At 40.9% G+C, this 9,655-nt stretch overlaps 1 long non-coding RNA gene across 1 annotated transcript; it reads left to right on the top strand.

The window, feature by feature from the left end:
• The first annotated feature begins 2,843 nt into the window (after positions 1-2,843).
• On the top strand, positions 2,844-3,264 carry LOC126356061 (uncharacterized). Its single transcript, XR_007565570.1, has 2 exons — positions 2,844-3,010; positions 3,084-3,264. It is a non-coding gene; the product is annotated as an uncharacterized LOC126356061 (long non-coding RNA).
• Positions 3,265-9,655: the final 6,391 nt, after the last annotated feature.

Here is a 9,655-nt window from a genome sequence, read left to right as displayed (position 1 = left end):
CGGACTTCGTAATTAAATGAAAAGAAAGTCTGCATGTTCTGAATGTCGCGGCAAATATGACCTAAATATTGAAATTGGGCACGAAGGGAAAGGCATAAACACATTCACGTACCTCTATAGTTACATAGTTGAGCAGCGCCGTCATGAAGATCGTCACCTGCTTCTAAAGTCTCCATCCAAAATTAAATTAATAATAATTGCAGGAGTTGGGATCCATGGTATCGTAAATGAGAAACTCATATTGTTTCAGAAGTTGCTTTCATTATTTACCAAAATTTCACTTGACAATACCGAGCACTTCGTTTATACGTCTAATTACCAGGACATAAGAACAACGAATGGTAACTGTTACTAAAACTAATAAACGAAGAGCGTAAATCTTCTTTTGTCCGCCAGTGTTAAATCCTTTTCAAATTAATCTTTGGTATGAGTGTTGAATAATTAATCATCTGTACATCAGTAATAAAAAATTATTAATTTTCTTTATGTTATTCACGTCCCATCACCTTAATTTCCTGTCTTCTTCCAATTTCTTCAGTTTTAATCAGCATTTCATAACCAATAAAATGCTCGAGTGCACATCTGCACCTGGAAAAATCTTGCAATTTAATATTTGGCCCCTAGATCTCTGTCTTACTATTATAGAATTAAAATGAAACCTTCCGATGTCTCCATGTATATGCCCTTCTTTTGTGATTCTTAAATCAAGTGTCAACGATGATTAAGTTATACTGTGTGCAAAATTCTTCCAGCCAGCTTCCTCTTTCATTCCTTCCTCCCATTCCATATTCACCATCTATTCTTTCTTCGCTTCCTTTGCCTACTGGCAAAAACCAGTCCCCATCACAATTAAATCTTCGTCTTCTTTAGCTACCTGAATAATTTCTTTCATCTCATCATACATTTCTTCAATCTCTTCATCATCATCATCATCCCCGGAGCTAGTTGGCATATAAACTTGTACTACAGTAGTAAGCATGGGCTTCGCGTCTATTTTGGCCATGGTAAAACATTCACTATGATGTTCACTTTGGCTTACCTGCATTCCTATTTTCTTATTCATTATTAAACCCACTTCTGTAAAACAAAGTTATCTAATCCGCAAACTGAAGTCAAAACTGTATAATACGATCACAATGAAACATAAAGAAAAGTCGTTCTAGAAAATACTTTTAAATTCATCACCTTAATTCAAATGAACTGTAAATTTCAAAGTACTATTCCAAAACATCAAGGAAACCTACTCAAAAATTAATTCTACTTATCTTGCAACTAAAAATACTAAAATTATTCTTCGCCTTTTTACAAACTGAGCATCTATTCCAGGGCGTTTCCCAAGTTTCATAAGTGTATCAGGCACTGAAAGTCATGTAATTAAAAACATTGAAAATAAGGAAGTCTGAAGATTGAGATTGGTGTTTTTAGTCCGGTTTCATCAATACGCAACCAAACTGGTTAAAAAACCAAAATATCTGACCAGACTAAGGACAAAATGTTTCCAGACGTCCTGAAAGAGTCATTAAATGCTCAAATGTTTTGTGGAGAATAATCAGTTTTTGTTAACTTGTAAGATTGTGTGAACGTAGGAAACAGTGTGTACTCTAGTCAAGTAACCACCCCTAATTTCCATTTTAAAAATTCCAGCCATATCCTAGATGTGAGGTGCTCTTATACGGAAACACGCAGAGTTCAGGTCAGTGAAGCGTAAACAAAAAAAAAAAAAAGTCGTTTCAGTCCCTCCTTCACGCAGAAAATTTCAAATCGTTAAACCTCCTGTCTCACGAGTAAGATATATAATGTCAATGATTAACTAACAGATATTAATGAAAAATTGAAAACCGTAAAAAGGAAACCTCTGTAGCAAACCTACGTTAATTTTTCGAAAGAAACAAGTGATTTTTGGAAGAAACGGAGACTTTCTCTTTTTAGGATTGACTTGTGTTTTGACATTCGATGTAGTAAAAGGTAGGTTGCCGAAATTCGTATGTTATATATTTTTATGGAACATAAGGTTAGGATTCATAAATATCGGGGTCTGCAATTATTGTAGTGAACCTTTTAGCATTACCGTATTGAATTTTTTTAATGATTTTATATTTTCCAGGTAGATGTATCACGGAATTGTGGTCAAGTTATTTGAAAGCGAAACGAACGATTGCTTATTGCGACGTGCCGCATATTATTCTACACAGGTCGGACCTGAAGATCTATTTTTACGAAGTCCGATCGAATGTTTACTTTTTACATGGAATGCAAAGTAGTGTTTTACGGTCAACGAGCCTTCAAACAGCTGTTGTCGATCGTGCTCAATAACAACTAGGGTCTGATACACGGAAAGAATTTAAACCTTCAAGCCGTCGATGTTACAGACATAGTAACGACTCAGTATGCTGAAAGGTTTAATTAAATTTGCGTAGATATGCGTAACGTTACTAGGCCCATCATGGCATCGCATTTGTAAAGTGTCTTTCCCGTGGCAAACTCATAACCATGCGCAGAATATTTTTTATTAATTTGAATATTTCTCTCAGTTTTACCTTCCAATAAGGAAAGAAACGTTGCGGTGGAAGATAGTGTGCCCTCTTCCCTACTAAAGTCGAATATCGCGTTGATTTAATTTCCTTCAGAGGTTAACTGAAACCATTTTCCATAGCCCAGCGAAGTACTACAGGTAACACCTCATCCATAACTTAATACGCTGCACAGTGCCAGAAACCAAGACTCTTCATATTAAAATATATATCCGGTATCGACAATCATGACTGGAAAGCCTGCCCTGAGAGTTCTCTACAAATTTGTAGATTGCGACATCTGCCTGATATCGAGATGTGATTCGTGTCGATTGCTGGTACGGAAGGCGCTAGGGTCGATTCACTTGGTGTCTGTGCAAGCGGTGGTACCCCATTAACTCTCACAGTGTTGACGTCGAGTGCCGCAGATCGGCCTTACGGTGCGAGGCTTTCGTTTCCGTGGAGAGTATGAGTAGTTATACCAGAGTTTAGAGTAAAATGTGAGTATTCTGGACTTGAGTTCCGGTTCTGGGTGTTTGGCCGCCTGCGGCGAATCTTTTTATTTTACTCCAGTTCGGCTACTTGCATGTTGATAACGAAATGGAGACTAGGACGACAGCTACGAAGGCGGTTGTCCGTATTCGGGGAGCAGTGCGTTCTGGGTCTGTATTTCTATGCTGCTTGCTGTCTGACTGCGGTGTTCTCGGTAAGTACGGATCATTCTTTGCTGATACGCCTCACAGCGCAGCTGTTAAAGAGTATTCCCTGTTTATCTGCGGTCAACGAAGAAGCCAATGCGTGATGTCAGTGCTTCCTGTGTTTAGCGAACTTTGGTTTACTTTCATTCCTTAGAGAATTTTCACTTAAACTTCGGAAAAAGGTGGAAAAATTTGTTGCTTCAGCATACTCCTTGTAGTGAAACTTGTTTTAATAACTGTTAATTCGGGATTTTTGACGGTTTGTGCAATAATTGCTTAGGGACATATAGCTTCGTAGTTGCGCTATGTTGTCAAATGTCGCAGAACTTTCATTGCATAGATTACTTACTGCAAAGATCAACCACAGTCAGCAACGGTGTTGGAAGACGAGCACAAAGGGTGTCCCGTAATTACAAGTAAATACTGGTGCATAACGCGTTGAGACGGTCACAGCTTCTACAAATAGCGTGGCTGATAGAACGTTTCAGTTTATGGCGGAGTAGTGGGTACACAAGGGTAGCGTGAAGATCCACCACCCCCGTACGCTGTGAAGTAGATTTCATTACCATTAATAAACGTAACTATATTTTTACCGCGCTGTGTAACTTGTCGAGCATAGATCGTGTTTGCGAGAGCTTTTAGACAAGAAACTTAACACGATGCGAGCAGTTATCGAAGTTTCGCCGCTCGTCTTCGGTGAAAATGGTTTTATTAGAATTTATCCCACTGTTTCGAGAATTTCCACAACTGTAGAAACTAAAAAGGTAAAAAGAAAGTCACTCTCAATAACCAAAAGGGGAGTGAACTCGCATCTTTCATGAAGAAATAGATGGGAATGTATTCCACCCACAACATAAGTGGAAGCCCAGTGAAATAAGTGAAATTAGTGGAATTAGAGGAATTTTCCGGTTCGTCTACGGACAAAGTGGGTTGTATGTTCTTAAGTTGTTTCAAGGAACTGCCGTAAGAGGACGAAGTATGGGGATAAATCTTCGCATCCGTGTGCCTCTTCCACTGTGAGGAAGCAGCATCAACAAAGTTCGTGTAATCAAGGTTTAAGAAAATTATTTCCTTTCGGAGACTTAGTGCGTCAATTGTTCATGGATTATTTTTGCACGATAAATCGTCATGTGGAACGAATCATTTTACATTCATATTGAAAATTTGTACTATAAACACCATTCCCAGAACGTTTTTGGACATTTATCGAGTTTAGGGGGACACCCATGAATTTTTTTAACGGATTATAGTCGCTTTGACTATGCTGATCACGAATGACATGTCATCAGTTTTGACACAGTAAAGCAAAGTTGTCATTTAATCAAAATGTAACAATGCGTAAAGATCATTAAAGTTAACCTGCAGCAAGCTAAATCTCAGCATTCGGACAAACGCGCCGGATGTGATCAAATTGTGAAATGGGTTTGATCCAAAGCGTTGCCGCCATAGAAACTCGGCCAAATATTTGGACAGCATATAGCGATGAGTACGAAACATGCGCTTGTTTCTTTCTGCCAAACGCTTTCAACACGATTAGTAGTTGCGTGAATAATTGGTCAACGAAATGCATGGAATGATTAAGTCAAATGCTGGTAACCTACATTCTGGTCTGTTAACGCTCCCAACAAATCAGAAACAATAGAGGTCCCAGGCCGCACATATTGTTGTAGAATCGGCAGCAAAGTTGCAGCGTCTCTTCGAACTAAAGGAACGAGGAATCTTTCTCTGGTCTGTCGTATCCGCCGAATACCCACTGTTCCTTAACCTTGTCACCTCCATAGTATTGTCGGACAAAACAGCTTTCGTCGACCCAAACTGTACGCCCTAGACCGCCTAAAAAATCGGTTCTTACACGAAACACTCGTGCCAAATGTCTGCAGAACTGTTTCCAATCAACAGCCGTATTAGCAGAGATTTGCAGTTAACGCGTCAAAAATTCCTGTTCATAGTTCGAAGCTACAGAAGTCATTTTGATAATGCATTCGATAGTAATGACTACCTGTGAAAAAAGAATCTTTGCGAATGGAAATCTTCCTGCAAATGCGTCTTACAGTACGCCCGTCGGCAGATAGCGTTTTAAGAACATTTTATTCGCACCGCCAAGGCATTGTCGATCTTCACAGAATCTCTCACGTTTCTGCAAACCATAACCGAAAGTCCTTTCAATAGCTGAATCACTATCACGGCAAACGTCGAACAAATTTGCCATACGAAATTCGGCCAAATCATTGAGAATTCTAGTCGTTGCGAGTTAGAACAAACGCACAGAAGAAACACCGAACTAACATTTAAATACACAGTTGACTTTAATGTAAACTGAATGAGGCGATTTTATACAAGTGCTTTGATGTGCTACTCCAACAAAACAGGCGCTAAAATATTCTGTTAATCAGCTGTCAAATGTATCTTCTTCCAAATCTTGCACTTAAGCTCAATATTAACTTCGTCTCTTCGTTGTAATTTTGCAGTACTGTTACAAAAATGTGTTCATAACTGCAACGTCTGTTACCTCATCTGGAATCTGTATTACATCACTTTTACGTGCACTCGACTCTTCAGCAACTTCCGTTCCTCCTGGCAAAAACATCCTCATTGCTCATATTCATTATTGTAACCAGGACTTTTACGACATTCTCTCACCTACACTTCTACCAACATGACAATGCATTCTATCCAGTAACTCACTCTTCTCGGATTGGTCAAAGTTAGTTCCTTGCATCGGGGTGATTGAACTTCAACGTCGATTGTCTTTCCTGCTCCATTGCGAATTTGCTGAGGCTGATCAATTTGAACATGGACCCGGACTGTGAACTGATGAATCGTTTGGGTGATCCATTACCATGACGTCAGTATTGCTGCTCCGAGTACGATCTGAAGAGGGAATTTCTGGGTTGTTGCTACGGCCTCGTCTGCTCTTCCTTCCTGCGACAAATCTCTGCCTCATCAGCGGACAAGAACTTAAATCCAAGTACACCCTCGTAACGTGTTTCGTCATTAGCAACTGCTTGCACTCTTGCTGTTTATTTATATTTTCACCTTCATCTTATCCTTGGCCAAGAATTAATCCTACGTCAGCTTATCCATAGTTACGTACCTTTACTCAGTTTAACCATCGCACTTTAAATAGCGGCAGTTTCAATTTACTCCTTTCATCTATGCCACAGCACATTGTCTGTGGTCCTGTGTCAATAAGTAGTTCGTGATAGGTGCTGTATATCGCGGGAAAAACATCGAAGTCATTTTCGGACTCATTTTCGCTGGAACTAACAGGAAACAGTCCCTGGCAAGGGGCGGACGGAGTGGTGGCCCGTATATCCCCGTACTCGTTTAAATATCTCGCAGATTCTGTTCTTCGCATTACCTTTACTCTTGTTGCGACAATCTCTCCAAACCTGACCCTGCATCCCGCAATGATAGCAGATTCGATTCTCTTTGCAGTCATTAAGCTTGTGACCCATCTTTTTGCATCTGTAGCATTGTACTGCTGTGTTGAAAACTGCATTCTTGTCTCTGCATCTCATTCGGTCGTCTTAGTGGTTCAACGAAATAAACAGCCGATCATACAGCTTCCTGAACCGTTGTACATCGTGTCAATCGAATAGCTTTGCTTACCCATTAATGAATGTGTCGAAGGCTCTCTGGTCAGCCTCGAACAACTGAATGCGATTTCCATCTTCTTCTAACTCGTGCGTTAGAGCGTTGTTGCAAATTGTCGGCAAACTGCTCGATAGATTCGTCTCGTCGCATTCGCAGACTGCAAAGCTGCTCTCTGTAAAAACTGATCGCACTTTTACGTTTAAATCTCTGAACAGTCGTTCTAAACTCATTGTAATCTTGTTTTCACGCAAGTAGGCTCTGTGCTAATAAAATCTTGTGCTGCTCTTTGAATTCTTAATTTGGCAACCACTAGCTTACCGGAATCTGTCGATGATCCTAACAGGGCGGCACCTTCAAGTTTTCGTAAAAAAAACCACATTCACATCATCTTCGGGTTTCCCACTAGACACTGATGCTGATGGCAATAATAAATTTTTTATTGTAGTTGTACCTGTACTGCATGAACTATCATTTGCCAAGTCTCTCTGAATGTTAGCTTTGCTTCTTTCTGCTTCTAACTGCCGAATCTTCTCGTGCCGTTCATAATGTGTTTGTAGATAGAAAACGTTACTCTGACTGGATTGCGACATTTCGTCTAATTAAACGCCAAAGAGTCGCTCAAATGTAGAATAAAAATCGATCACTGCCTTTCGTATTCTAGCCAAACTGGAGTAGACGAATCTGAGTTCCAGCGTTGATTGTCCCCACGTAGTTGAAATATGTTAGTGTTGTTGCTGCTCCTCGAAGTTCACGTTGTGCTGCACATCTTCAGGACTGTAGATTTTCCATCATTATCCCCATGCAGTCAATTAGATAATGGAGGTAGTTTGTGTTGCCCAAGATGATTGGACGAAATAGTTGTCAGGATTTGTAAGCGGTGGGTCCTTGATGTACGGCAATATGCGAACACCGAGAAGGAAGTTTAAACAGTACTATTAGTGAAGGCAGATTATAAAACAAGCACGCTACGCGTACCCATCGTCACTGTGTCCGACATCCTAACAGTGGCTAATGCGGTCATATCGAAAGGCTCCATGGTGAGCTACGAAAAGACACTCGCGCCTGAGGCCGCGCTAGTTAATACCACGCGCTGTGGCCAGACAGCGGCTGGTGGCGTACTTAGCGTCGCACTGCGGCCGGATGTGCGTCTACTGACCAAGCAAACTGTCAGCATTCGAGATACGTCGGCTGGCGAGCACATGTTACGTACCGTACGGCTGCGCACAATCCGTAGACCCTTACAGGATTGTAAGGAAGTTCAGATTTAAACAGGCTGAACTTCAATCGTCGTTCATAGTATTGCCCACAAAACACTCGACTCAAAATAACTGGTTACAGGCTCGGTAGTGCGTGCAGAATACAGTGGCCGGTAGATCGCAGATGACAGGGCACGTGTGAGGAGAGCAGTAGTGGTGGAGGTTGAGGGCAGGCGCTGCAGGGGAAGTGCCGTTCTGATCTGAAACCTACGCTTACATTTATGTAAATACGAAGTTTGGCCCCTCCACACCCCCACTCGGGAGGTGACAGTTCAATAGGATCTGTCACCTGATTTGGTTCGTACGTAAAAATAACTTCGCTGAAAATGCAGCCTGGTTGTTGACCGTACGTAACGTCCAGAGAAACGCCATGAGTGGCGAGTATTGAGTAAAACCATCACATTTAACTAGTTTAGATTTTGAAATGAGCTTCTTTCAACAGTACCATCTAACATGTTATACAGACACGACTTAGAGAGAATTATGAAACAGTAGCTTAGTAAGTTAATGAAGTCACGAACTGAGGAAAAGCAAGGTCAGTAGCTTATGGAAAAGTACATGCTCAGTACAAAACATGTAACGTCTTAAGTTGCACAAAATCCGTAGCATTTCTTTTCACCAGCCATCGATTGCCCTGAAAAATTACATTCTTTCATCGACTGTAGTTAGTGGAACAACACGGCAATGTTTTGCATGATAATCGTAAGGCAAAATCATCTGTGTATAATTTGCCAAAATCTCGTTTAGGTATCTCAAACCGTTTATGAAGTATGGGGAATGTCGTGGATATTTCACTCGGCTTCATCGCTGGCGCGGTGCGATACCGAATGAGTGAGCTGCATCAAATAAATTTCCTCGAGTTTGGTGACAGGCGCCCGCTCAAGTCTCAAGAAAAGTTGAGTGCGTCAGGTAAGTTCCATGTGCAGTAACATTATGTAACATTCAATGAACACAAGATATAGTTTTCATTGCTAACTCTGCGAATTTCGTGCGGTGTCTTGAATCCACGTAAATATGACAATAACTATGACCATCAATGGAATATTAGCATAAGCAGAGATAAAAGTAAAGAAATTTTTTGCCGAATGTTGTCTGTAAAGTCGTTTGAGAAAGATCGCAGGGCGTGTCTGGATTCCGTCATTGCAGCGTGTTACTGACCAGTCGAAAACGGGCGACTACGTTGGTCTACCTCTCCGAACAAATGAGTTAACACGCTCAGTGCTTTGGACAAAAGAAATCTGTGCTTATAGGTTTCATTCAGTTTTATTCATATTGGTATCCAATTCAACTCCTGTATTTAGTTTAACTCAGCGTTAGCTATATTCCACAGAATACGCAGTTCGGATATCAACTCCATAAGCTGCTCATCTGAGACAGAGCAGTGGTCAGCCGACATTTCTGATGACTGTTTCAATAATTAGGTAAGAAGAATTAACTACCCTGTTCCTGCCCGTACGCGAGAAACAAATACTGCATCCGTCGCCTAGTAATTCGCTACTGTTAGACCTCGCCCACTCTTCCAGCCAAGCAAATCGCTGCGGCAGATTTAGAGACGGGCAAAACTTCTCAGAAATCGGATCAGAACTGGTCAAAC

This window comes from Schistocerca gregaria, chromosome 3 (genome assembly GCF_023897955.1).
Source record: "Schistocerca gregaria isolate iqSchGreg1 chromosome 3, iqSchGreg1.2, whole genome shotgun sequence".
NCBI classification, from domain to species: Eukaryota; Metazoa; Arthropoda; class Insecta; order Orthoptera; family Acrididae; genus Schistocerca; species Schistocerca gregaria.
Note: the sequence above shows the minus strand (reverse complement) of the source record. Positions and strands in the feature narration are given on the sequence as shown.